This window comes from Eleutherodactylus coqui, chromosome 6 (genome assembly GCF_035609145.1).
Source record: "Eleutherodactylus coqui strain aEleCoq1 chromosome 6, aEleCoq1.hap1, whole genome shotgun sequence".
NCBI lineage: Eukaryota > Metazoa > Chordata > Amphibia > Anura > Eleutherodactylidae > Eleutherodactylus > Eleutherodactylus coqui.
In genome coordinates, this window is record NC_089842.1 from 218,286,523 (window position 1) to 218,310,498 (window position 23,976).

Sequence of the window (23,976 nt, forward strand, 5' to 3'; positions counted from 1 at the left end):
CCCCGAAAATCAGCGAGCGGTTAATGCTGCCAAAAATGCGGCACCAAGTGTTGCCGCGTTTTCAGCAGTGCTAAAACCGCTGCCCATTCATTTCAGTGGGCGACGCAGGGCTGAAAACGCCCAAAAATAGAACATGCATCGCTGTCAAAGCGCAGCGTTGGGAGACGCTGCGTTTTCAGCCCTGTGTGAGCAGCCCCATTGAAATGAATGGGAGTGTTGTACAGCGTTTAGCGCTGGGCTGAAAAGGCAGCGCTAAACGCTGTATAAAACGCCCTGTGTGAGGGAGGCCTAAGGGGTTAATGTAGTCGAGCGCAGAGTGTATCACTAAACGTCCGTCACACAGGCTGCAGCCTGCTAGTCGGTTTGTAATTTCAAGCTCAAGGCTCTAAATCAGTAAGACCTCATGTCCACGGGGAGAGATCCACAGCGGATCACCCGCACGCGTTATCCGCGCCCCATAGGGATGCATTGGACACCCGCCGGTAATTAAATACCTGCGGATGTCATTTTCCCCTGAGGCGCGGATTGCGTATGCGGGAAAACACCTGCAGCATGCTCCATTTTAGTGCAGGGCTCCCGCAGGCTTCCATTAAAGCCTATGGAAGCCGTCCGGATCTGCGGCACACCCGCAGCTGAATTCCGAGCACATCAGCCAGGTTGAAGAAAGAAGCTCCGGCCGCAACGGAGGAGAGATCCGCAGCGTCCGGACAGGTGAGTAATTCTTATTTTTAGGTCTCATGTCTGCGGGAAAGGAGGGACCCGCTGCGGGATTCTGCATGAAGAATCTGCGGCGGGCCTGATTTTCCCCGTGGAGTTTCCCCGTGGACATTAGGTCTTAGGCCTCATGTCCACGGGGAAAATAAGAATTAAAATCCGCAGTGGATCACCCGCACGCGGATTCGCGCCCCACAGGAATGCATTGACCACCCGCGGGTAGATAAATACCGCATGGTCAATAAAAGTGAATTAAAAAATTTTTGGAGCATGAAAAAAATGGACATGCTCCATTTTAGTGCGGATCACGCGTGCGGAGCTCATAGAGCACATAGCTCAACTGATCTCCCGCATGAAAAATATAAGACAATTACAGAGCATCCGCAGCCCAAATCCGGGTTACAAATCCGCAGCGGATCTGATTTTCCCCGTGGACATGAGGCCTTAGGACATGCTCCATTTTTGTGCGGGTCTCACACCGGGACGGCTCCCACAGGTTTCTATTGCAGCCTATAGAAGCCGTCCGGATCCGCGCGAGACCCGTACCTGAATTAAACTCACCTGCTCCGGACGATGCGGTTCTTCCCTTCTTCGCGGCCGGATCTTCTTTCTTCGGCCCGGCGGATGTGCCTAGCGCATGCACGCAGCACATCCGCCGTGCTGAAGAAAAAAGATCCGGCAGCGAAGGAAGGAAGATCCGCATCGTCCGGAGCAGGTGAGTTTATTCTGATTTTTAGGTCTCATGTCCGCGGGGCAGGAGGGACCCGCTACGGATTCTACATGAAGAATCCGCAGCGGGCCTGATTTTCCCTGTGAACATGAGGCCTAAGCCTAGGGTCACACAGGGCGGATTGCCGTCGGAAATCTCGCAGTTTGGCCGCAGCAAAAACCGCAAGATCTCCGCCGGCAGAGCCGCCGCGGTTTAAGCCGCGGCGGCTTTGTAGCGGTCCGGCCGCTTGCTCTTCCGTTGCGGCTGGCGCTCCCATAGAGGAGAGCGTGGCCGCAGCGGAATGAAAAAAAGAATGAGCATGCTGCTTCTTTTGAAACCGGGGCTGCGGCGGCCGCAGCCGCGGTTTCAACCGGATTTACCGCAGCGGATTAGCCGTCCCGTGTGGACGAGGTTTCGGAGAAACCTCGTCCACATGGCTGGCTAATCCCGGGCTTAGCGGCCGCGGGCGGTTTTGCCGCGGGCGGATCTGCTGCGGCAAAACCGCGGCAAATCCGCCCTGTGTGACTCCAGCCTAAGGCTGGGTTCACACAGGGCGGATTCCCGTCGGAAATCTTGCGGTTTGTCCCCAGCAAAAACCGCGAGATTTCCGCCCGGAGAACTGCCGCGGTTCAAGCCGCTTGCTTTTGATCTGGAATATGATTTCTCCAGCAGGCTTTGGGGTATTTTGTCGCTTTCCGAATTGAGTGTCGTGTGCACACATCATCGATCCAGAATCAGACACAAATGCTGGTCTAAAACCGGGAGAGAGTCTCTACCATGTGTAGAGGCTCAGGCTTTTTATTATAACACATGACAACCGCCCTTCAATGGGCGTGCAACAGATTACATCAGTAACATATAAGATTCTCATTTGTCGGATCATACAGAATCCCCCACCTCTCTGCCCACCCCCTCCAAGTGTTGAGGTGGTATGGACTTCGTCCTCTAGCTGAAGTCATCTCCGTGTAGTGATGACTCATTGTTTACCTAGCTTCAGGATGAGGAGTGGAAGGGGGCTAGACAAACACTCAGTATTAAACACAGGATATAAGGATATACACGACACTATGGCCCTTAACTCTTAGAAGCTGGTTGTGCAACTTGTGTAACTTCTATGTACTTAACTAACATTAGATCAGACATCCATTGTCTAGCAAATACTATGATTAGATTGTGTGTGTGTCCTTTAAACTCCTCAGAGCTGAAAGTCATTACAATAGCAAAATACATTTGGGTTATATACAAATAGCGATAGACATTTTATACTAAATAATTATCATGTCTATCACAATCCCCCCTTAAAATGTCTATCCTCTAATTCTTTATCTAATTTTCACAGTCTTCTGCGCATGAGCCTATAACCGGAGCGCGTTGAAGGTTCGTTTTAGGGTCTTCAAGGGGGTGTAGGACTTGTCCACTCCTTCTGGGGATGCATCCAGCAAACTCATGGTGGGAGCGGCTTTTCCAGCATCAGTTTCACAGGTCTCTCTGACACAGGGGATAACACAGCAGACTAGAACAGAAAAGGTAACCATCAGTTCACATACAACAGCGACGCCCGTCTGTGCCAGGATCCTTTACCACCCGCTCATCCATGGCGAGGGCTGGTCCCAAAAGTTAGCTCTTTTTAGTTAGTGCGGTCAGCTTCTTAATAGCAACTGCGTCTTTACCCGCGGGTCACGTGTCGTCTAGGATGTAGGTACAACAAGTCTCCCCTATCACCTTACAGACACTCCCCTTTTTAGCTAAAGTCATATCTAAGGTCACTCTATTTAAAAAAAAAGTCATAGTCGAGGTAGGTCCTATTGGTCGACTAGTCCCTATAAGGCGTCTCTAGTATAATTTATAAACCACTGCTAATTATAATAAACATAATTAATCCAGTCAACGTTTATTTACCATAATGATCAGGAAAATGGACTCGAATCTAGTTTTAACTTGGTCTCTAATTTTTAAAACTTGTCAGGTACCCCCCTTGGCTATCCTATGACGTCAATGTACACGTGTAGATCAAAACTACCACCAGGGGTCTCTCTTCTCGCTCTAGCATAATGTTACAATACTAGTAGCGTGCACAGGTACGCACGGTGTGGGACTCCCTAATCTTCACCCACACCAATGTCCCTCCTGGAGATAGTCCTAATGGTGAACACGTCCAAGTCGCCTCACCCTTGCGTCAGGGTTTTCCCACTGCCCATAAGTCCCTACTCCTAGGAGGGGGGGGATCCCTACCTCACCTCAGAGGGAGGCCATGGATTCCCTGGGCTCATTTCCGGGCATCCATACCCTCTATCTGTACAAGATAACACCCCACAGGGTGTGCCCTCGCCGGAACCTAAGGTCTTCTGCACTATCCCTAGGCAAATGGGAATTCCACTGACAATCCATCTTAGGAGATCGGGGCAGGCACAGTACTAGTACATTTCTCCTTTTTCTTTGGTAGCGCATGTGGTTGGCATTATCGGAACTGGCTCTTCATCTTTTTCAAACAAGGGAAACGTTGGTGTCTGACAGGATGTGGAGGAGCATAAGGGCTTTACTAAGGCACACTCCCCTGTCCAATTACCCTCCAGGCGGGTCCTCTACCTCATGTCTCCACAAAGCCAGTAAACGTCTCCTAAGGACTGGACCTGATTCTGCATCTATTCCCCTCCTATCATACTGTAGGAGGAGCAATACCCGTTGGTGAGTTCCCCAAAAATCTCCCTCCACCCTGCCTATTTGCCTGGCAGGTGTAGTTTCCAGGGTAGTCAGTAATACTCTCTCCGGTGCAAACACTTAAGTAGTTATAGAGTATTCCTTCTTTCATTTCTCACGGACAGTGAAATTAGCGGAAATGTTCGTGAAGAGACTAATAAACCACTCTTCAGCATCTACAGGGAGATTTAGGGGGACCATCCCCGAGTGTAGTCGGGCACTACCGCACACGCAACAGTTAGACTTGTTGCTCCTGTTAGCATTGTACCTCATCAACTCCAACCAGAGATTCTGGTCAGAGTAGCCAGTCGCTACTGTCAAGGTGTCCTCAAAAGGTAGGGTCGGCTATGATCATCATGTTCGTCAAGGTCTTTATCTTACGGCGGAGGGGGTTAATTATGGGCACGGGACTAAGTGAAGGCTTCCATTCGGCTGCATCTACCATATCCCTTATTTTAAACTTCCCTAAGGGATCTATCCTCCCGTACCGGTATGTCCCCAGACTATAAGTCTCCCCGTCCCCCGGGCTTGGATCTCCCATGGTTAATGTAAAAACCGCATTAAAACCAAGCAACATACTAAGTTCAGCCTTCCAATACCTGCTGTCCTTATTATTCTCAAGGAGGGTTATACGACTAATTAGGGATTTCCCGCTCCTATTTTTCTTATTTAAGGCACTTCGCGGTTTATAGGACTAGTCTGTTCCTGCGTTCCATCCCACTAATCCCCAATAACGGCAGTCTTCTCCCCAGACGTTATCAGTGGCGCAAACATATTGTATTCCCCGGGTATATAAGTCATATAACCAGCCGGACTGGGCTAAATCTGGCCTGCGGTGGGATCTTGCGCCTAGACACGGGACCACAGTACAATAGTCGAAGGAATATGCGGCTACTTGAGCATTGGACGAGTTATACTAGAAGGTAACCATACCCTCATATTCTTCCGACTAAGGATTCCAGTTGCCACCCTCCTCTCTCACTAGCCCTAACCAGAGTAACGTCTTTGGCACAACTAAGACTGGTCTCCCGGATCTGAAGCTTTCTTACAGTATGAAGCGTGGATCCATGTAAGTCTTTCGGCTAGTTTCACAGCTGTGGCAGTAGTCAGAAGCACCTGGTAGGGGCCATCAAATCGGGGCTCAGGAGGGTGCTTCCTGGGGAACTTCTTGACGCACACCCAATCCCCAGGCTGCAAGATATGTGTCCCAGTGTCTGCCTCTGAGTCTGGAAGAGAACACCTGTGCATAGGCTTTGGTTAGTTCTTTAACAACGGAAATCACATACTCAGTCAACACATCAGATTGTAATTGTAACCACTGAGGATAGTAACGACCTAGTCTTGGGGCTAGCCCAAACAATCTCGTAGGGAGATAATGTATAATCCCCCCTGGGTTCATATCTAACACTGTATAAGGCTATTGGATGACAGTCTTTCCAAAGTGGCGTCATTTTTAAGTATCTTACTTTTTAGCGTGCCACTACGTCTCTCCACCACTCTAAAGATGGTAGAGTATGTAAAAGGCCTGGGATACACCCAGAGCAGACATGACATATTACATTCACCTGCGAAGTTTATACCTCTGTCTGACTCTGAATCACCTCTGGTACCCCATATTCACAGTTTACCTCGTTCATGAGCTTCTTTGCGGTTACCTACTTGTTTACCTTGGTAACAGGGTCGGCCTCCAACCTGCAAAGACATCAACAACAACAAGCACGTAGTCATACTTCCCAACAAGTGGGAGCTGAACGTAGTCAATTTGCAATCCCTGAAATGGGTAGAGTGGTCCCGGCAAGTGTGATGTGGCAAATTTACTTCTGCCCTGACTTACCCATGGCATAGATCATGCTAAACCGGACAAATGATGCAGCAGCTACAGAGAACCCAGAAGTCGCCCAACCTCTTTCAAGCGTCGTCGTCATTACTGCTTTACTAGGTGGGTCTTTGCGTCCATCAGCTGGGCCATCATGGGATACAGGAACTGTGGTGGGCAAGTGCTGTTGACTGTTCACCACACGCTGTCCTGTTTCTGCTGCTCCCATATTAGTCCATTTATTCTTTCCTTCCTTGCTGGCTGGTAACTGTAAAAGTCTTTAGCATATCAAAGTCCAAATTTTTGTCAATGTCCAAAGTTTTTTACCACTGACTCATGCTGTCAGTATCTTTCTTCTTTCTTCCACGGCTTGAGGGCCGCTGCCTTTGCTGCGCTGTCAGCGAGTGTGTCGTCTCTCGCCTCTCCAGTGTAGGAATCGGTGCGAACTCTCAACTTTGTCAGGTAGAAGTAGGGCCTCCATGCGACTCTGTACCGTTGCACCATTCTCAATTGGTTGTCCTGCTAAGGTAAAAAACTGTCTGGCCTTCCATATTGGGCCGTAATCATGAGCTATGCCAAATGCATACCAGGAGTCAGTGTAAAGGATTGCCGGTCTTACCTCTCGCCACTCTACACGCCTCAGTGAGGGCCTTCCATTCCGCTTATTGTACTGTGACATGCGGAGGCAGAGCTCCTGCTTCTAGGACATCTTGTTGTGTGACCACTGCATATCCGATGTGGAGTCATCAGTCCTCACCCTGGTACCATCTGCAAAAAGCTCAACATATGCATTATCAACAGAGGTTCTGATAACTGTTTGCATATCTGCAGTTTCTTACTGAATTAGTACTAAATAATCGTTCTGATGTTCTATTTCACATGGCTCGGAATCTTGTAGCACAAAATCATTTATTTATTTTTTTTCAAACCCAATAGCTGATCTACAACACCTAGATCATCTATGACCCAGATCACCTATGCCTCCCCCCTTTTGAACCGCAATACTCAATGGAAAAAGAGTCATTGCGTTCAAACTAGTAAACCAAGAGGCACAAAAACAAGCACTTTGTAGGTCAAGGTGACATTGTATGCAGCGAAGTCTGAGCGAAAATCTCCTTAAAAAATTTTTTTTTTTAATTTCAGGTCGCAGTTAGCATTTTTTAACACAAGGGGGCGACACACAATTCAAATTTTACGTCACCCAGTGTAATAGTATTTCAGGGTATGGCCAGCGTTTAGCTTTTACTCTCCTGTCGGAATATAATTATAGCTTCAGTGTAAACTGACACTAGAATATACAAAAGACTTAAAGAAAAACTAAAGAATACGGATGAATTAACATCCTACTCTGGGCAATTCAGTCCCTCTTTCTTCACATAAAAAGTAAAATTACTTCACCAAATTGCATGAAAAAGTTTGCTGGGTGACTATAGGGAAATTATTTCATCTGTAGGAGCCTTCCGTAACATCATCTGTCTGAGCATCCATTGGAGAAGCGGGCAGTGGAAAACAGAGCCCCTGGGAACATGAGAGAGCGTCCCCTGTCATGTATTCCCAGCCTCTGCCCCCCATGCATCAACTCCAATCTTCCATGCACTATAAACCAGCTTAGTCATCTACTATGTCCCAAGCTGCATCTCCACAAAGGTTTGTTTCCCTGAACTTATCACACATCCAAAGTGGCCACATCTTGGAGCGTAACAAAGTCTGGTCAAACAAAACCTTACTTCAGACAATCATGATGTCAGCACTGGATACAGTGGCATTGGGAAATATAGGCTTCCCAAATGCAGCAAAATGGCCGCCAGAGGCAGAAAGGGGCGGGGCTACAAATCTCCCAAGTGAGGCAAAATGGCTGCCGGAGGAACGGGCGGGGCCAGGGGCAGCAGCACTTCCAGGTGAGGCAAGATGGCTGCTGGAGGAGGAAGGGGCGGGGCCAGGTCCTGTCCCGGAAGGAGAGGGACCGGAAGTAACATCACACACCCTGAAAGTGAGCACATGGGGGGAAGTAACTTCAGGGTGGGGGCAGGCCTCACTACATTTACTGCAGAGTCACACTATGTTGGATTGTAAACATTGCAAGCACGGCCGGCATTACAGGGAGGGGCCGCAGTCAACACAAAGACATTACATTGTTCATAAGCAATACACATACCCCCCCCCCTACATGCTTTCCCCTCTTCAATCTCTTAACTACATTATACCTCCTTCTAGCAATCTAAAAACACCTTTCTTTCTGCTAGGCTTCCTGCTCATCTTCTGAAAACTTTCTACAATCTATCTTATCTGTCTATAACCTGGCATTTCTTTCTGCAACTTTTCCTGATCCTTTCCCATTGTTCAGTAACCAAATCACAAGCTCTATGACCTTTGTCCTTGCTCACTTTGCTCAACTCTATGCTACCTGCTTATTCTATTCTATTCAAAGTTTCTGCATACAGTACTGTTTCTCTTGTAAAATCTGCTTTCTTCAAATCCTTTCCATATAACCTCTTTCCCACTCAGAATTATAATGCACATTAATTCTACAAAACACAGGGAACGACAAAGTAAACAGAAAGGGTTAATTGGAAAAAGCTTTCAGCTCACTCTTATCAGCAGCCCTCCCCCCAACAATAAACACTGCACATTCTTTCTATAATACCAGACAGACGGGATTACTGGAGAATACCCACAACGGCTCAAGGTATATATATATCTCATCCACCTTTATATCAACCCAAGGTATATATCTCATCTACCTTTATATCAACCCAAGGTCTACTAGCAATCCCGAAGAGCACTTCCTGTACACGTCCTAGACAGGACATTTAGCTATACACAGAGACTGACGATTATTTTCAATGACCAAAACCTCAATAATATTCTGGAGAAATCAGCCGTCACAAAGCACGGCTATACTTCACAGTATATACCTTTCCACATATGAGAACATAACACACTCAATCATAAAGTTAAGTATACGTATCATAAATCTTCCTAACCTCACACTAGTTTTACCTAGGAGCACGTGTCACTGGCGTGTTCCCTCAGACTTAAACAGCCGAGTCCGCCCTCCCGACACATTAACCCTCACAGAATTTATCTCTTGGTCTTGTATACACAATTTTTAACCGTCTCAGACATAACAGACACAGCATACAAAATACCCCTTAAGCAGGTTAAAACGGTGGTCTTTTCCGAGTAAGAAAGAACTATATTACCTGCCTTTCATTGATTTATCACTCTGGATCAGGAACAGGCAGAAAAGCAGTCAGAACCCAGATCACATCGGTAGATTTACATAAAGCAATCTTACCGTGTTCTGTAGATTTTCGGGCCCCTGAGTTCTGCGTGCCATCCGCCGATCTCTGTATTTTTCCAGAATGAAAGAAATCAAAATCTCTTAACTCGGTCCACCCAGAGACGCCACTGATCTGGAATATGATTTCTCCAGCAGGCTTTGGGGTATTTTGTCGCTTTCCGAATTGAGTGTCGTGTGCACACATCATCGATCCAGAATCAGACACAAATGCTGGTCTAAAACCGGGAGAGAGTCTCTACCATGTGTAGAGGCTCAGGCTTTTTATTATAACACATGACAACCGCCCTTCAATGGGCGTGCAACAGATTACATCAGTAACATATAAGATTCTCATTTGTCGGATCATACAGAATCCCCCACCTCTCTGCCCACCCCCTCCAAGTGTTGAGGTGGTATGGACTTCGTCCTCTAGCTGAAGTCATCTCCGTGTAGTGATGACTCATTGTTTACCTAGCTTCAGGATGAGGAGTGGAAGGGGGCTAGACAAACACTCAGTATTAAACACAGGATATAAGGATATACACAACACTATGGCCCTTAACTCTTAGAAGCTGGTTGTGCAACTTGTGTAACTTCTATGTACTTAACTAACATTAGATCAGACATCCATTGTCTAGCAAATACTATGATTAGATTGTGTGTGTGTCCTTTAAACTCCTCAGAGCTAAAAGTCATTACAATAGCAAAATACATTTGGGTTATATACAAATAGCGATAGACATTTTATACTAAATAATTATCATGTCTATCACACTTTTCCGTTGCGGTCGGCGCTCCATAGAGGAGAGCGCGGCCGTGACGAAAATAAACAAAAAAAAAAAGTAAATAGACATGCTGCATCTTTGGAAACCGCGGCTGCGGCGGCCGCAGCCGCGGTTTCAACCGGATTTACCGCAGCGAATTAGCTGTCCAGTGTGGACGAGATTTCTGAGAAATCTCATCCACACGGCTGGCTAATCCCGAGATTAGCGGCCGCGGGCGGATCTGCTGCGGCAAAACCGCGGCAAATCCGCGCTGTGTGAACCCAGCCTAATAGTGTAGGGTGTCCTTCCAGTAGATGACCACCAGGTGGTAGCAGATTGTAGCTGAAATGCAGGGTGTACCAACAGTAAATGACCACCTGGTGGCGGCAGAGTGCAGCAGAAATGTAAAGCGCCCCTCCAGCAGGAGAGTGCGGCAGAGGTTCTATTCCGGCAGATTAGCGGTGTGGCTCCCCTGCTCTCTTCCCCGTGGCCCCCCTGCTCTCTGCACGCCACAGGCTTCAGCAGATCATACAGGTAAGGAGGGGAGGAGTGGGGGACGCTGCAGCTAGGGGGACTCCACTGGGCTTGCTCTTCCTCTGCCCTCCCCCTCCTCTCTGGAGAGCCCCACAGCCGCGGAGCACAGCAGGAGGGATGTAATGCTCTGCCCCCGGCTCTAATATGGTCCCGCCCGGGCAGAGTCCAGCAGCAGTGTGTCCTGGGGCTTAGTTGTGTCCCCAGTGCCTAGACCTCTATGGAGCACCGCTGTGCAGGGAGCCTGGAGCAGGGGCTCCTATGTCACAGGCCGGGTGTCTGCAGCGCCCCCTAGCAGCAGTGTGGGGAGCAGGCAGCAGCTGTGTGTCCAGGGGGGCCTCCACTCCGATCTGGTGGGCAGGAGGGTGTCAGCTTGGCTCCCCCAAGCACCAGCACCCGGTAATGGAGCCCGGGGGTCTGTCAGGCCCGCTCTGCTAAGCTCTGGAAGATGTCAACCTCCTGCTGCTCCCCACCCTGCTGCCATCATTCCCACTGGCGGTCAGTGTGAGTGTCACGGCCAGTGGCTCCCGTGTGAGGCTGTCTGTGCCGGCTCTGCCACGGGCAAGTAAGCTCAGAGGCTGCGATCCCTTCCCCAACGCTGGCGCTGTGACCCTCCAATGCTGCGGGTCCGATCCACGTCCGCAGCACACGGCTACAGGTGCTGCTACTGCAGCATCCGGGTCACCCTGGCCCGGTGTGGCCTCTGATGCTGCTGCTTGGCCAGCTACTAGCGCCACATGTACTTCTTGACCCCTACCCCTAACCCTCCAGCCAGCAGAAACCTCAACCACTGCTACTCCTTTAACCGTAGCAGTAACCCTAACCCTCCTGCCATGGCAGACCTCAGCCCCCCCCCCCCCCCCTGCTACCGCTGTTAGCGTAACCCTACCCCTAAGCCTAACCACCTGTCACCCAAACAGGAGCTTGAGGGCATAAACTGGGCGGATACAGACCATCACTATGTCTCCACCCATACTTATGGTGGAGACAAGATACACCAGTACCGGCCATATCCCTGCTGGCCTCTAGATCCAGCCGATAATGTTTTGTAAAGGTATGGGTGCTGGACCAAGTGGCGCCCTGCAGATTTGGTCCGTTATTGCCTGAGCTCTCTCTGCCCAGGAACAATCAGCCGCCCTGGTGGAATGAGCTTTTAGCCCCCCTGCAGAGGAGGCCCCCTGGGACTGGCATGCCTTCTGGATAGCCCATCTGACCCATCTTTCTATGGAGTCCTTAGTAGCCCCTCCTTTGGCCGGTCCCAGAAATTGAATGAAAAGATAGTCCTCCTGAAGGATTTGGTAGCCTCCGTCTAAATTGTGAAATCTCTGTTCTTTAATATTGCGAGGATCCTGACAAAAGGAGAGGAGGACTGTAGACTGCTCCCTATGGAAATCAGTAAGGACCTTGGGGTGAAAAACGGGGTCAGGCGTGAACACTATTTTATCGGGAAAAATGAACATGTAGATGTATTAATAGAAATAGACGGAATCTCCCCATCTTGTCTGGCAGACATAGCGGCTACTGGGGTGTTAATGGGAAGCTCCTCTAGAGGTTCGAAGGGGGCCTCGCAGAGAGACTATAACACTAAGTTAAGATTCCAAGGGGGGCTGTTTCTCTAACAAAGGGGTGAAGCCTGACTGCCCTTTTAGGTACTTTTTAGCAGCCTGTGGTCACCCAGGGGTAAGTCAAAAAATACGCCCATAATAGCCACCTGAACTTTGAGAGTGCTAGGGCTTAGCCCCTTGTCTAAGGCATCTTGTAAGAAGTCCAAGATTTGGCGAATATCTTATTGGTGGAGTTAATGGATACTACGACCCAGCCACCTCGAGAATGTATCCCAGACCCTAGCATATATTCTCCTTGTTGATCCTTTAAGACTCTTACAGAGGGTTCCTAGTGCCCTCCGCTGTCATCCTTCTGGCATGTACGCTCCCAGTATAATCTCCTGAGGCCACTGCTAGGCGCTCCGGCTCCCCGCTGTGACTGTTTCCCGCTGGCCTCTCAATGTCCCCCACTGTGAGTGTCGGCGTGCCTGTAATATGTGAGGACGTCCCCCGGCCGCAGACGCTGCATCCCCTGAAGCTGCGGAAAGAGCGCCAGCGTAGTGGCCGTGGTGGGCACGGACTGGAGGTGTTAGCAGAGCGAGGAGGACAGGGATTGACAGACAACTGGAGGCTGAGAGGCGTTACATGAGTGGTAACAAGGCGTTGCCTGTCACTGTCTTCATCTGCAACCATTCTTGTGGTGGAGACTAGATACAACAGTACCGGCCCTCTGTAGGTCACGTGGTATTCTCTCTCTGGGTGTCGGTCATATCACGTGGCATTCTCTGCTTGACGTCACTTTCTCAGCAACGCTTCATGTAGCGAAAGAAAAAATAATGTCTCTCTTGTCGACTGACCGTTGCGCATGTGCAGTGCTCTTGTAACGCCCCAATAAACTTACTGTATGTATGGCCAGAGGCCTATTCCTTGTCACGGTGATGCCACACTCTAATTGGACACTTCCGATGATATGTCGGAAATAACGGAGACCAGTCCAGTTTAGTTTAGCAATCTGAGAGTGAGCAGATTTACAACAACAGGTTAACTTTACAATTCTCTGAAGGCGTATTTATACCAGGTATACCAGGATTCAGTACTAAGCAAGCAAGATACAAGAATGTCGAACTGATGATACTCTGACTTCATCACTCTCTCTCTTTTAAAGATGGATAGACTAGACAGTTTTCCTCACTAGTGAGTTTAGATGAACCAAGTAAATTAGATTATGAAGCAGAGGGACAAGTGACTGTCTGCTAATCCTGGCTTGACATCACCGGGTAGCTATAACTCACTGTTAGATGAAGATGGACCTCAGAAAGGATCTTCATTTTCTCTGCGGCTGGATGCCAAGGGAGTGGGTTGGTCACCTCACTCTACCTTGGGTAACGATAACTTGCTGAACTCCTCCTCCTCTCCGACCACGGAACTGCAACCTCTCCTTGCTCACAGCTGGCTGAGTCTGCCTAACTGTTCTCACACACTCCTTTTTTATAACCTCTTTCTTTCTCGTACTTTCTGAACTCCTCCTGCATAGGGACTAGTAGAGCTGCTTCCTCGCCCTTGGGCTCTGCACCAGTAAGATTAAACCTGACTGTCAGCCAATGAGAGGCCAGCTGACCTCAGAGTTGAGCTGTAGCTTAGAGCAGAAGGGGAGATACAGGGTCTCTCCTACAGACGGCACCTTCTGTATCCAGGGACAGCATCCAGACAAGTGAGACAGGACAAGTGTACCGTGAGTATTCTGTAGGACCCGCTGGGCCACTACACTCTTTGTAAGCACACGCGTGGAGTGGAACATGGCTGAGAACATGTGGCATGGAGTGGACAGCGAGCAGGTAAATGAATGGAGGTGTGCTGCTCCAGTTTTAGCAGGCATTTCATCTGTTAGCACGAGGATTACAGAGCTTGTATCACAACTGTAGGCTATGAGCTTGGAGGCAAATACACCCTTACTGATGTGTAAAAGGCATAGAGCGCCAGAAGTCTCAGCACGGTGTCATGCCAGATGGGTCATCTATATGAGATCAGTAGTGCGCATACCTGCATGAAGGGTTTACCATACTGCAGCAAGCGTCATGCCCCCTCCGTTGCGCTTGTAGTGGCCAAGTACATTTTTTCTTGACCCCTTCCATAATATCATGCATGTATGTCTTATGTAGATGATCTGTGCAAAACTGTCTTGTCATTCTATGTATTGCACAGCTGCAGCAAGTGAGAGGTTAAGGCCTCCTTCCCACGAGCGTGACGGGGTCCGCCGCGTAATATTACGCAGTGAAGCCCGTCACGGCGCCCCCCAGAGCCCCTATACTTACCTGCGGGAGATAGCGTGAAATCGCTTCCCCGCCCACCACCGCCGCGTCACCGCCCGTCACCGCCCACCACCGCCGCGTCACCGAGTGTGTCACGTGACGCGGCCGGCCGTGTCACGTGACGCGGCCGGCCGCGTCATTTGGCGTCAGATGACGCGCGGCGGTGGGCGGGAAAGCGTTTTTTCACGCTATCTCCCGCTGGTTACAGCGGGAGATAGCGTGAACGGACGGCTTCCATTGACTGCAATGGAAGCCGTCAGTGCGTACAGCCCGTCCTCACCCGCAGAAAATAGAGCATGCTGCGGGTGAGAACGGGAGAAATCGCGGTGCGTAATTCCGCGCTGGAATTACGCATCGTGAGCATTGTGCTATTAGGGTTCAATAGAACCTAATAGCTGCGGGCAACGCAGCGGATTTTCGCCGCGAATCCTGGAGACTGCCTGTCAATGTATCAATTTATGTCCTGTCATGTGGTATGAGAGAGGCTATAAAAGTGAGTGTTTGAGAGCGGGAGGAAAGTCCATGTCTTCTGGAGTCCTAGTCAAGAGGTCCAGCTACATGGGGGTACATTTAACCCTCATGTAGTGAAGAATGGAAGAGGAGAGGTTTCCTAATCTGGGTGTGCCTGTTATGCTAATGGAGTGAGCCCCCAGAGAGAGAGAAAATGTGAGTTTTGCTTTTCAAGGCCCAGTGCAGAGGTACTCTACTTCTACTTGTTCACGCCCAAGTGTCCTGAAGTCTGGGACCGCTAGGTTGAGGTATGTGGATTCAATTATTCATTGCCACACACGGCCGTCCTGAAGTCTTGGATCACCGTGTGGAGGTACTCGTACTCAAGTCTGTATTAATGCCTGCTCTTGGAATATTGATTGTCTTGTCTTGTTTAGAGTTTATCAAGTAAAGGTGTTCCAGGCCCTGACCATTCCCAGGGTCCTGAGGTACTTTATTATTGTCCGGAGCTCATTTACTCTCTGCCGATGTTCATGGCGGTGGGTGCAGAAACAGTGGCGTCGCCCGTGACAAACTCTTTTCTTGTTATACCATCTATTGGGCATCCCCGATCCTAGGGGTGTCCAGAAGAGGCCCAGCGCTGCCTGGCCTTAGCTACATGCATCTCTCCAGGAGGGAGCCTGGTAATTGCTCCCAGCTCCTCAGCGTATGCTGTGTGTCCGGGGTCACCGTACGGGACGCTGCAGCAGCACCTGGTACTATAATTCGCTATAACTGGGAACTGATCTAAAATACCCGGCACCGCTGCGACTAATGCTGCAGATCTGTGTAGTACGGAGCGGTATAAGTAATGGCATTCAAGAGCGCCCGTAAGCCGCTGATCGCTCGGAGTCCCATCTCCAAAATGTAATGGCCAGTCGTAATAACTGCTTTTATTAATGTGACCAGAATACCTGCAAGCGATTGATCTGTCTGTGCTGGTAAAACAATGGGCTCTGGCGCTAAGTGGTGCGCGAATACGTCTTTTTGGACGTTACTTATTGGGCTCTACGGTAACTGTGTTTATCAACTGTTGTACAGGAGACTATATGCAAATCACCCGTATCATATGTGCATCATGTGATTACTGTCCGTAACAGAAACCAAGTCATCTTGTAGATATACTTCTTAATGACTAACAAATACACGATGTTACAGCGAGCTTTCCAACTTACTGCGGCCTCGTGTCCACGCCGAAATCCACAGCGCATTCACTGAGTTGTCGTTTAAGGGATTTTTTTATTGCTTGCGGGAGATTGCGGATTGCGTTTTTTCCGTGCGGATGTATATGGATGCACCTATTACCCTTATGCCCGTGCGTGGCATCCGCAAATCATTTACAATGAAGTCCGCAGGTGTTAAATCAAGTGCGGATGCCCCATGCTTCTCTATGGGCGACTTGAACTGCCGATCTCCCACGTGGATTTTGCTAATTAAATCCGCCCATGGACATTGGGCCTTAAGGGTTCTTCCTCAGGCTTAATGGGTCGGGTGGGCGAGGCTTGTAGTACCTCATGACTAATAGGTCCAGTGTAGTCATGAGGTACTACTCACCCACCCACCCATCTGTAGCCAGGTACTGTGGAAGCTGGACCTCTCTCATGCAAGGAGCCGCGGGTTGACTATGTAACTACAGAACATTACCCCGTGCTGGAATCCGCAGGTCTATCACTACTTGATCCTGCCGTCCTTCAGGTCAGAATAAAATCCCTGACAGGTTCCCTTTAAAGCCTCATGTCCACAGGGAAAATCAGGCCCGCTACGGATTCTCCATGGACAATCCGTAGCGGGTCCCTCCTGCCCCGCGGACATGAGGCATAAAAATAAGAATTAACTTACCTCTCGCCTGCTCCGGTTCTTCCCTTCGCCGCGGCTTCATCTTCTCTGCGTCGCGGCCGGATCTTCTTTCTTCGGCCCAGCGGATGCGCAGGGCACGTGTGCCCTGCGCATGCGCCGGTCCGAAGAAAAAAGATCCGGCCATGACGGAGAGAAGATGAAGCCGCGGCGAAGGGAAGAACCGGAGCGGGCGAGTAAATTCTGATTTTTGTCTCCCGCGGATCCGGACGGCTTCCATAGGCTTCAATAGAAGCCCACGGGAGCCGTCCCCGCGGGAGACCCGCACGAAAATGGAGCATTGTCCAGATTTTTTCATGCTCCATTTTTTTTTTTTTAAATCACTTTTATTGACCATCCGCGGGTATTTATCTACCCGCGGGTGGTCAATGCATCCCTATGGAATGCGGATCCGCGGGCGGGAGAAGAGTTAAAATCCGCTGCGGATTTTAATTCTTCTTTTGCCCGTGGACATGAGGCCTAAATCTGGAGTTCAGAACCAACATGGCCGACCTTTCAGACCTTTTTATTTTCCGTGTTCTAGAGTAACCCTTTAAGATACAGAAGTCCTACTTCCCCACCAGTGAATCAATGTCATTTCATATTGGCTACTAGCCGCTCCCAGTGGGCCACCTCTATGCTGAATTATACTACTTGACATGGAACTCTACGAAAAGCAAGATTTAACATTTTTTTTCTTCCTACTTCCCGGTTAAGAAGGCGATGAAGGCCGCTTCACTTATCAGAAAAGCACGAACAACGCAAATTCCGTCCTCTTAAATGAACGCGCCCGGATATCATTGATGCTCGCTGGATGGAATATTCCGAACCGGACAAAGGCCATCAGAATGTAAGTTTGTTATGTTTTCGTTCTTCAGATCTAGTCGGCAGGGAGTTACTGGGACAAATCTCCCTCAATATCCGGTATGGAGACCGTTTGCTTTCGGTCTGTAACTGTTGGTGTCTATACATTGGAGAAGTCTGCAGACCCTTCACTGGTTTTTACGTTTTTGCTATGTTGCTGTCTTGTTTAATTTACTATCATTCTGCACTCCACACCCTGGAATGACAAAGTGGGAACAGAATATTACAAATCTTTGTAAATTAATCAAAAAAACTGAACAATTCCCATTCTGCATTGACCTAAGTCTGCAGACCCTTTGGTGTGACACTTGGAGTTATTCTTTATTGTGAAGCCCAAAATAGGCATTTTTAGAAGTGATAAAGTAAACATTGTAGAAAGTACATTTGTATCACAAATCATTGGCCACATAATTGCAGATCCATCTGCTGGAATGTGAACATCTACACTAATCTACTAAACACAAGCCGAGTCTTCATTTCTGCACAGGGATACAACCTTCTGTCAGGACTGATGAAAACATATTTTTTTGTTTGGTTTAAAAAATATATATTTTAGGATATTTATCAAGGCGTCTGCGGTTCTGGTGTATCTTGACGCCACCAGAAAGTACTGGGGGAGTCAATATTGACAGGGGGTGACGCCCCCTGTACCTGATTGGCTGCACAGCAGGATGGGCTGCAGGTCCTGGCAGCCCACAAAGGAATTATCAGGAAAGCATACAGCAGACCCTGCTGCAGACAGGCAGCCCCAGCTGCAAGGTCCTTCCCCGCAGGCCAGCCAGAAGGTGTTCTTGCAAAAACACAACATTGCCCCCGCTGCAGGCAGGCAGCACCACAGCGCCATGAAGATGCTTCCCGGCCTGTGCCCCATTCATCACAAAGAGAGGCGTCAGCAGGGACAACACAGCGGTGTGAAGCGGCTTCCATACCGGTGCTGCAGCACGGAGGCCAGAGTGCCGTAGGACACTGATTGAAAGCCGCCGGCCGCAGAGGCGCGCGTTCACCCACCGGAAAGGCCCCCTCACATCAGTTCGTTGGCATGCAGGTCCCCCGCTCCAGCTTCGCATTGCCACATCAGAAAGGGCCTTTCCCGGCGGCGGCACCCCCCCTATGTGATAAAGCGCAGAGCGGGGTCGGACTCAGGGAGTGCCGAGCGAGGTGAAGCCACCCCCTCCACCCCCCCCATGAGTTTTGTAGAGCATGCTCGCCAGCATGGAGCACACAGCACTGGGGGAGCACACTGCGGCGGGGAGGCACTGTATAACACACGGTGTCTTTACACAGCTGCACTCACCAGAAAGCCAACAGAGCCGTGGGACACAATCTGACATCGCTACCCCACGGACTGCATGATGACAGCATGGAGGCAACAGCGACAGGCCCAGGGGACAGACAGCTAACAGCGGTGTAGCACTGGGAGTGCTCCTCAGTTACATCCCACAGCGCTTCAGGCAAAACAAGGTTTTTGCAGCTTCTAGGACCTTTCAGTTCTTGACCCAATCGAGAACTATGGGAGTGGAAGACCGTTCCTCCATGGAAGTCCTGTCAAACCCCTAGCGTCCGGTGGCGTCAAGATACACCAGTACCGGCGTCTGCATCCAAACATTTAACAAAGGTTTTCCCCTACTCAATGAAGCAAATCATGCACTGTGCACTTGGCAGTATCGGCCCTGTGGCGCAGGAGGGTACTGCAGCATTGCTTGTGACTTGTCTGAGCATAATATGCTGCCTGCTGTCTGTAGTACTCCGCCCAGGCAGCGCTACAATCAGCTTGACCAGCAGGTGGAACTGCTTGTCCTTGCTTTCTATAGTATTCTTCCCATGCTTTAGAGTAATCTTGAGGTAGTGCTTGCTGACCCATATTTTTGGTAAATCTCTTCCCAAGCTTTTGTGTTGTCCACGTGTCCAGTTTCAGGTGCAGCTGGGGGATCAACATGTCCATTAGTTTGGGTTGGAGCTGGTCCAGCAGATGGAGCTGCAGGTGGCTGGGGTGCTTGCTGTTGGTAATAAGCATAATAAGCTGCAGAATTGGGGTCTGTTCCTGCTTTACTTGGATCTGCTGGGGCTGGCTGCTGCCAGTGTGGGTATGTATTTCCCCAGCTTAAGGGGCATAGGGTGCAGAGGACCAGGAGTTGCTGCTCCTGGGGGGGCCAGAATTATATGGTGGAGGGTTGTATGGTCATTGGTGTGCCGGGGCCTGGGGTCCGGGTACACACCTGGTGGACCATGAGGAATTGGAGTGCCTAGTGGATTAACTGGACCCTCTATCTTCTCTTCAATAGCTTGCCTGGCATAATCTATCTGCTGTGGAGTTCCACAAATAGTAAATAACTTTGTGTTTGAGTCAGAATTTGGTGGTGGGTTTTATTTTTTTTGCAACTCTCTCCTGGCACCAGACTGTTGGATTACTTGTAATAGTCTCACCCCCTTTTCCAATTGTGAGGCCAGTTATTCCTATCAGAACAAAGAAATCAAATTCTTGAAGTCTGCCTGGAGGGCCCATGTTCCAGTTTCCTCGGACTCGGCCCCTTCTACCTGACCAGGACCAGTGGATCTGCTCCAGTCTTCTGAGGTCCATCTTGAATCCTCACATTTTAACTCCTGCAACTGCTTCATTGTCTCGCCTCCTTTTCCAATAACCAAACCACCTTAACTGGATGGAATCCTGATTTCCTGAACTGTATTCCCTGGGGCATCTCCATGACGGCACGGTGTAGGTCTTCCCTTTTCCACTATCTGGTGCAGTAGTCTCTTTGCAGCTTGGACAGAATCAGGGGTGCCGGGTAACATGCAGGACCTGTCAGGCATACCACCACTATCAGGTGCAATTGGTATCTTGCATCCCAATTCTTGCTGAATGTGTGATATCTGTTCACCACCTCTGCCAATTATGAATCCAACCATTCCATCGGGAACTTTGTACTCTTCTGTGAGAACAGCCCTCTGTTGCTGGTGCATGCGAGGCATTGCAGGTTGGCACGGGTTATTAGTAGGAGCAACTTTCTTTGCTTCTGGTTGATGTGGAACTTTCTTTCTATAAATGCACCTCCATCGTCCAGTGGTCTCTCTTCTGCCCAGAAAAGCTATAGTCATTGGTAACAGTAGGTGGACCAGAATCACCTCCGTATTTTTGCAGTTATCTGCCTCGCCCTCTGCAGCGCATCCTTGAAGGCGCCATTGATGCCCCGGCGGAACCCGAGTTGTGTGGTGGGACTGTGGAGTAGTCTGCGATGTCCATGGAGCTTGCAGCCTGCTATACCATGGGAGTCGCTGCGCCGTGCACGTGAGGCAAGAGAGATGATGGCGCCCGAAGTTGTCTCTCATAACCTCATGCCCGACACTTGAAATTTATCTCTAGGAATATCCCATTTCTTTTTATCATCTTTGAGATGTTTCTACACCTTGATTGGAGCCCATCTGTGGTAAATTTAGTCAGTTGGGCATAGTTTCAAAAGACATACCATTGTTTATATAAGATCTCACAGCTCACAATGCATATCAGAGCCGAAGCTAAGCCATGAGGAGAAAATGTGTCTGTAGAGCTCAGAAACAGGATTGTGTGAAGGCGCAGATCTGGAGAAGGCTACAAAAAACATTTCTGCTTCACTGAAAAATCATAAGAGCACATTGGCCTCCATAATTCTTAAACGAAAGAAGTTTTGAACAACCAGGACTCTTCCTAGAGCTGGCCGACCCACAAGGTAAGTCATTGGGGAGAAGGGCCTTGGCTAGAGAGGTGACCAAAATCCCAATGATCATGCTGTAGGGTGTTTTTCAGCGGCTGGGACAGGAAAACTGATCAGGGTTGATGTAAAGCTGAATAGAGCAAAGTACAGAGATCTTCTTAATGATAACCTGATCCAGAGCACAAGGGACCTCAGACCGGGCAGAAGAGTCACCTTCCAACAAGACAATGACTCTAAGGACACAGCCGGGACAACACAGGAGGGGCTTAGGTACAACTCTGAATGCTCTTGAGTGGGCCAGCCAAAATCCCTGATCGAACATCTCCGGAGAGATCTGAAAATGGCCGTCTACAGAGGGTCCAACCTGTCAGAGCTTGAGAGAATCTGCAGAGAAGAATGGCAGAAAGTCCGCATCAAGGTGTGCAAAGCTTGTGGCAGCATGCCCAAGAAGGCTGGAGGCAGTAAATATTTGCCAGCGGTGCTTCAACTAAGTACTGAGAACGGGATGTGGATACTTATGTCAATGCATGATGGTGGTTTTTGATTAAAAAAAAGTTTTCTAACATTCTGTTTTCCCTTCGTCATTATGAGGTATTGAGGGTATAATAGTGGGGGAAACTTCTTACTTTTTTTTTTTTTTTTTTTTTTATTTGCACAGAGCCACAACATAAAATGTTAGAAGTGAATGCATTATATATAACAGTAGCCAAAATCTGGGTTTTTATCAACTGTAGACGTTTGCGTTTCACCTCCCAGTTAGCCATTCTATATAGTATTGTGCACAAGGGTAGTATTGTATCTTGCCGCCACCACCAGGAAGCTCGGGGTTTGAACGCCCTTCTATGGAGGAATGCCCCTGTCACGCCCCTAGCATCCGATTGATAGGAAGGTCCTATCAGCGTCGGTACTGCTTCTACCATGCCCTGGAGGGATAGAGATTATTATTGCAGTTAAGCTTACATTATGTGCTATAAATACTTGCATGTTACCGCGGTAATATTGAAGCAATTACAGTTTATAATGTAAGCCTAACTGCAATACTAATCCCTAACCCTCCAGCGCAGGGTACAAGCAATACCGATGCTGTGCTCCCCCGCGGTGTAGCGCAGAGAATATTGGGTGGCGGGGCAGCCGGCCGGGAACACACTTTTGTGGGCGGGTAACATACACCCCGACGCCGCTGTTCTACCCCATGATGTAGCGCTGAGATGCGGCCGCTCCGCCCCTCAGCAGCGGCACCAGTGATACCTGCTGAAGGAAGAGGAGGCAGGGGAGCGGAGTAGCCAGCAGTAGCCGCATCTCCTCTAACAGTAGAGCACAGGACAGTGCCAGTGGCATCCAGTCACTGCTAGGCAGCAGTACAGTACAGTGCCGATGGTTGGGGAGACGGAGGAGTGGTGGTAAACAGCCGCTACAGCAGCGGGGAGGGGGCAGTTCAGCAGAGCACATCGGTGATTGCAGGAAGGAGTGAGTGTGAGCAGCGGGGTGAGGATCACCATGGTGCTAGGACCTTCCAGGACCTGAAAAATGTCTACCAATCAGGAGCGAGCTGTGTTCCTCCATTTAAGGCCTGTCAAACCCCAAGCTTCCGGGTGGTGACAAGATACAATAATACCTGTGCATGAGTACGGGCATAAAGTCCTCTATTTATTGGCTGTCACCATATTGTTCTGACCTATGTTAGACGGGTATTTTTTGTCACCTCCTGCCCAACTGTATGCAATAGTCAAGAGATACTGCAACAGGTGATTTGTGGAGCCGTCTGGTGCTGTTTCCATAACTACATAAGGCCTCATGCTTATGGCTGTGGCGGACTCCGCTAGTGGAATATCGCAGCGGAGTCTGACACGGCGTCCCGCTGAGACCCCGTCTAACCCCTGAGAGACCAGCCAATCTTGAGAACACCTCTACTGCTCTCTGGACCCTCCCGCAGGGCTTAATGGAGCTTAAATGTTGCAGCAGTTGCTTCATTAATTTTCAACAGAGACAGCCGAGTACAGGTGCTCAGTGATTTCCGGAAGCCCCCAAGGGCCCTGAGGGGGGTACTGAACCCCTGCTCTCTGGATCAGCAGGAATTCAGCTGTGAGACCCTACCAATCAGACTTTTAGCATCTGTCCCATAAATAGTTAGTAAAAGTCTGCCTTCGGAATACCTCCTTTAAAGGGGACTTGTCATGACCTTTGAGACCCATAAACCTCATTATAGAGGTCAGGGGATGCAAATGTCCAGGATCCGTATTCTATATTCACGGGGCACCCTGTTCCTGCGCTGTGTTCAGTAGCAGAACTCTTTTCAGTTCTCTCTCTGCGTTCACTCTCCCATTTGTGTCTGTGGTAGAGCGGCCTGGCACACACGGACACCCTCTTCCTTGACCTTTGAGCCTCATAACATAGTTTATTTGGGCTCAAAGGTCGTGGCAGGTTCCCTTTTTAAAGTAGATTTGCCACCATCAATCTCTAATCAGTGGAAGTCCTACAGATGGCAGAGTTACAATCAGGAATATAAGAGCTACAGATAGAATAACAGCCGAGCACTCCGAGCGGGGAACAGCTGGATGCAGAAGACAAACGGCCCTGCTTGTCTTCTGCATCCTCCGCTCAGAGCGCTTGGCTGTATAACAGCCGGGCACTCCTAGTGGGGAACAGCTGGATGCAGAAGACAAGTGGCCTCGCTTGTCTTCTGCATCCTCCACTCGGAGCGCAAGGTGATCGCTCAATGTTTGAATGTTGCCCAATA

General features: G+C 49.4%; 1 long non-coding RNA gene and 2 pseudogenes across 2 annotated transcripts in view; all 3 read right to left on the reverse strand.

Annotated features, from left to right (window-relative positions):
- The window catches only part of LOC136633217 (uncharacterized), an 87,380-nt gene extending 73,878 nt beyond the window's left edge, over window positions 1–13,502 (reverse strand). For both annotated transcript variants that reach the window (XR_010793246.1, XR_010793247.1), the window contains exon 1: window positions 13,351–13,502. This is a non-coding gene — a long non-coding RNA (uncharacterized lncRNA). The remainder of the gene's footprint in view (window positions 1–13,350) is intronic.
- Window positions 13,503–19,193: 5,691 nt separating this feature from the next.
- Window positions 19,194–20,083, reverse strand: LOC136571835 (far upstream element-binding protein 1 pseudogene; annotated as a pseudogene).
- A 1-nt stretch (window position 20,084) lies between these two features.
- Window positions 20,085–20,791, reverse strand: LOC136571836 (far upstream element-binding protein 1 pseudogene; annotated as a pseudogene).
- Between the last annotated feature and the right edge of the window lie 3,185 nt (window positions 20,792–23,976).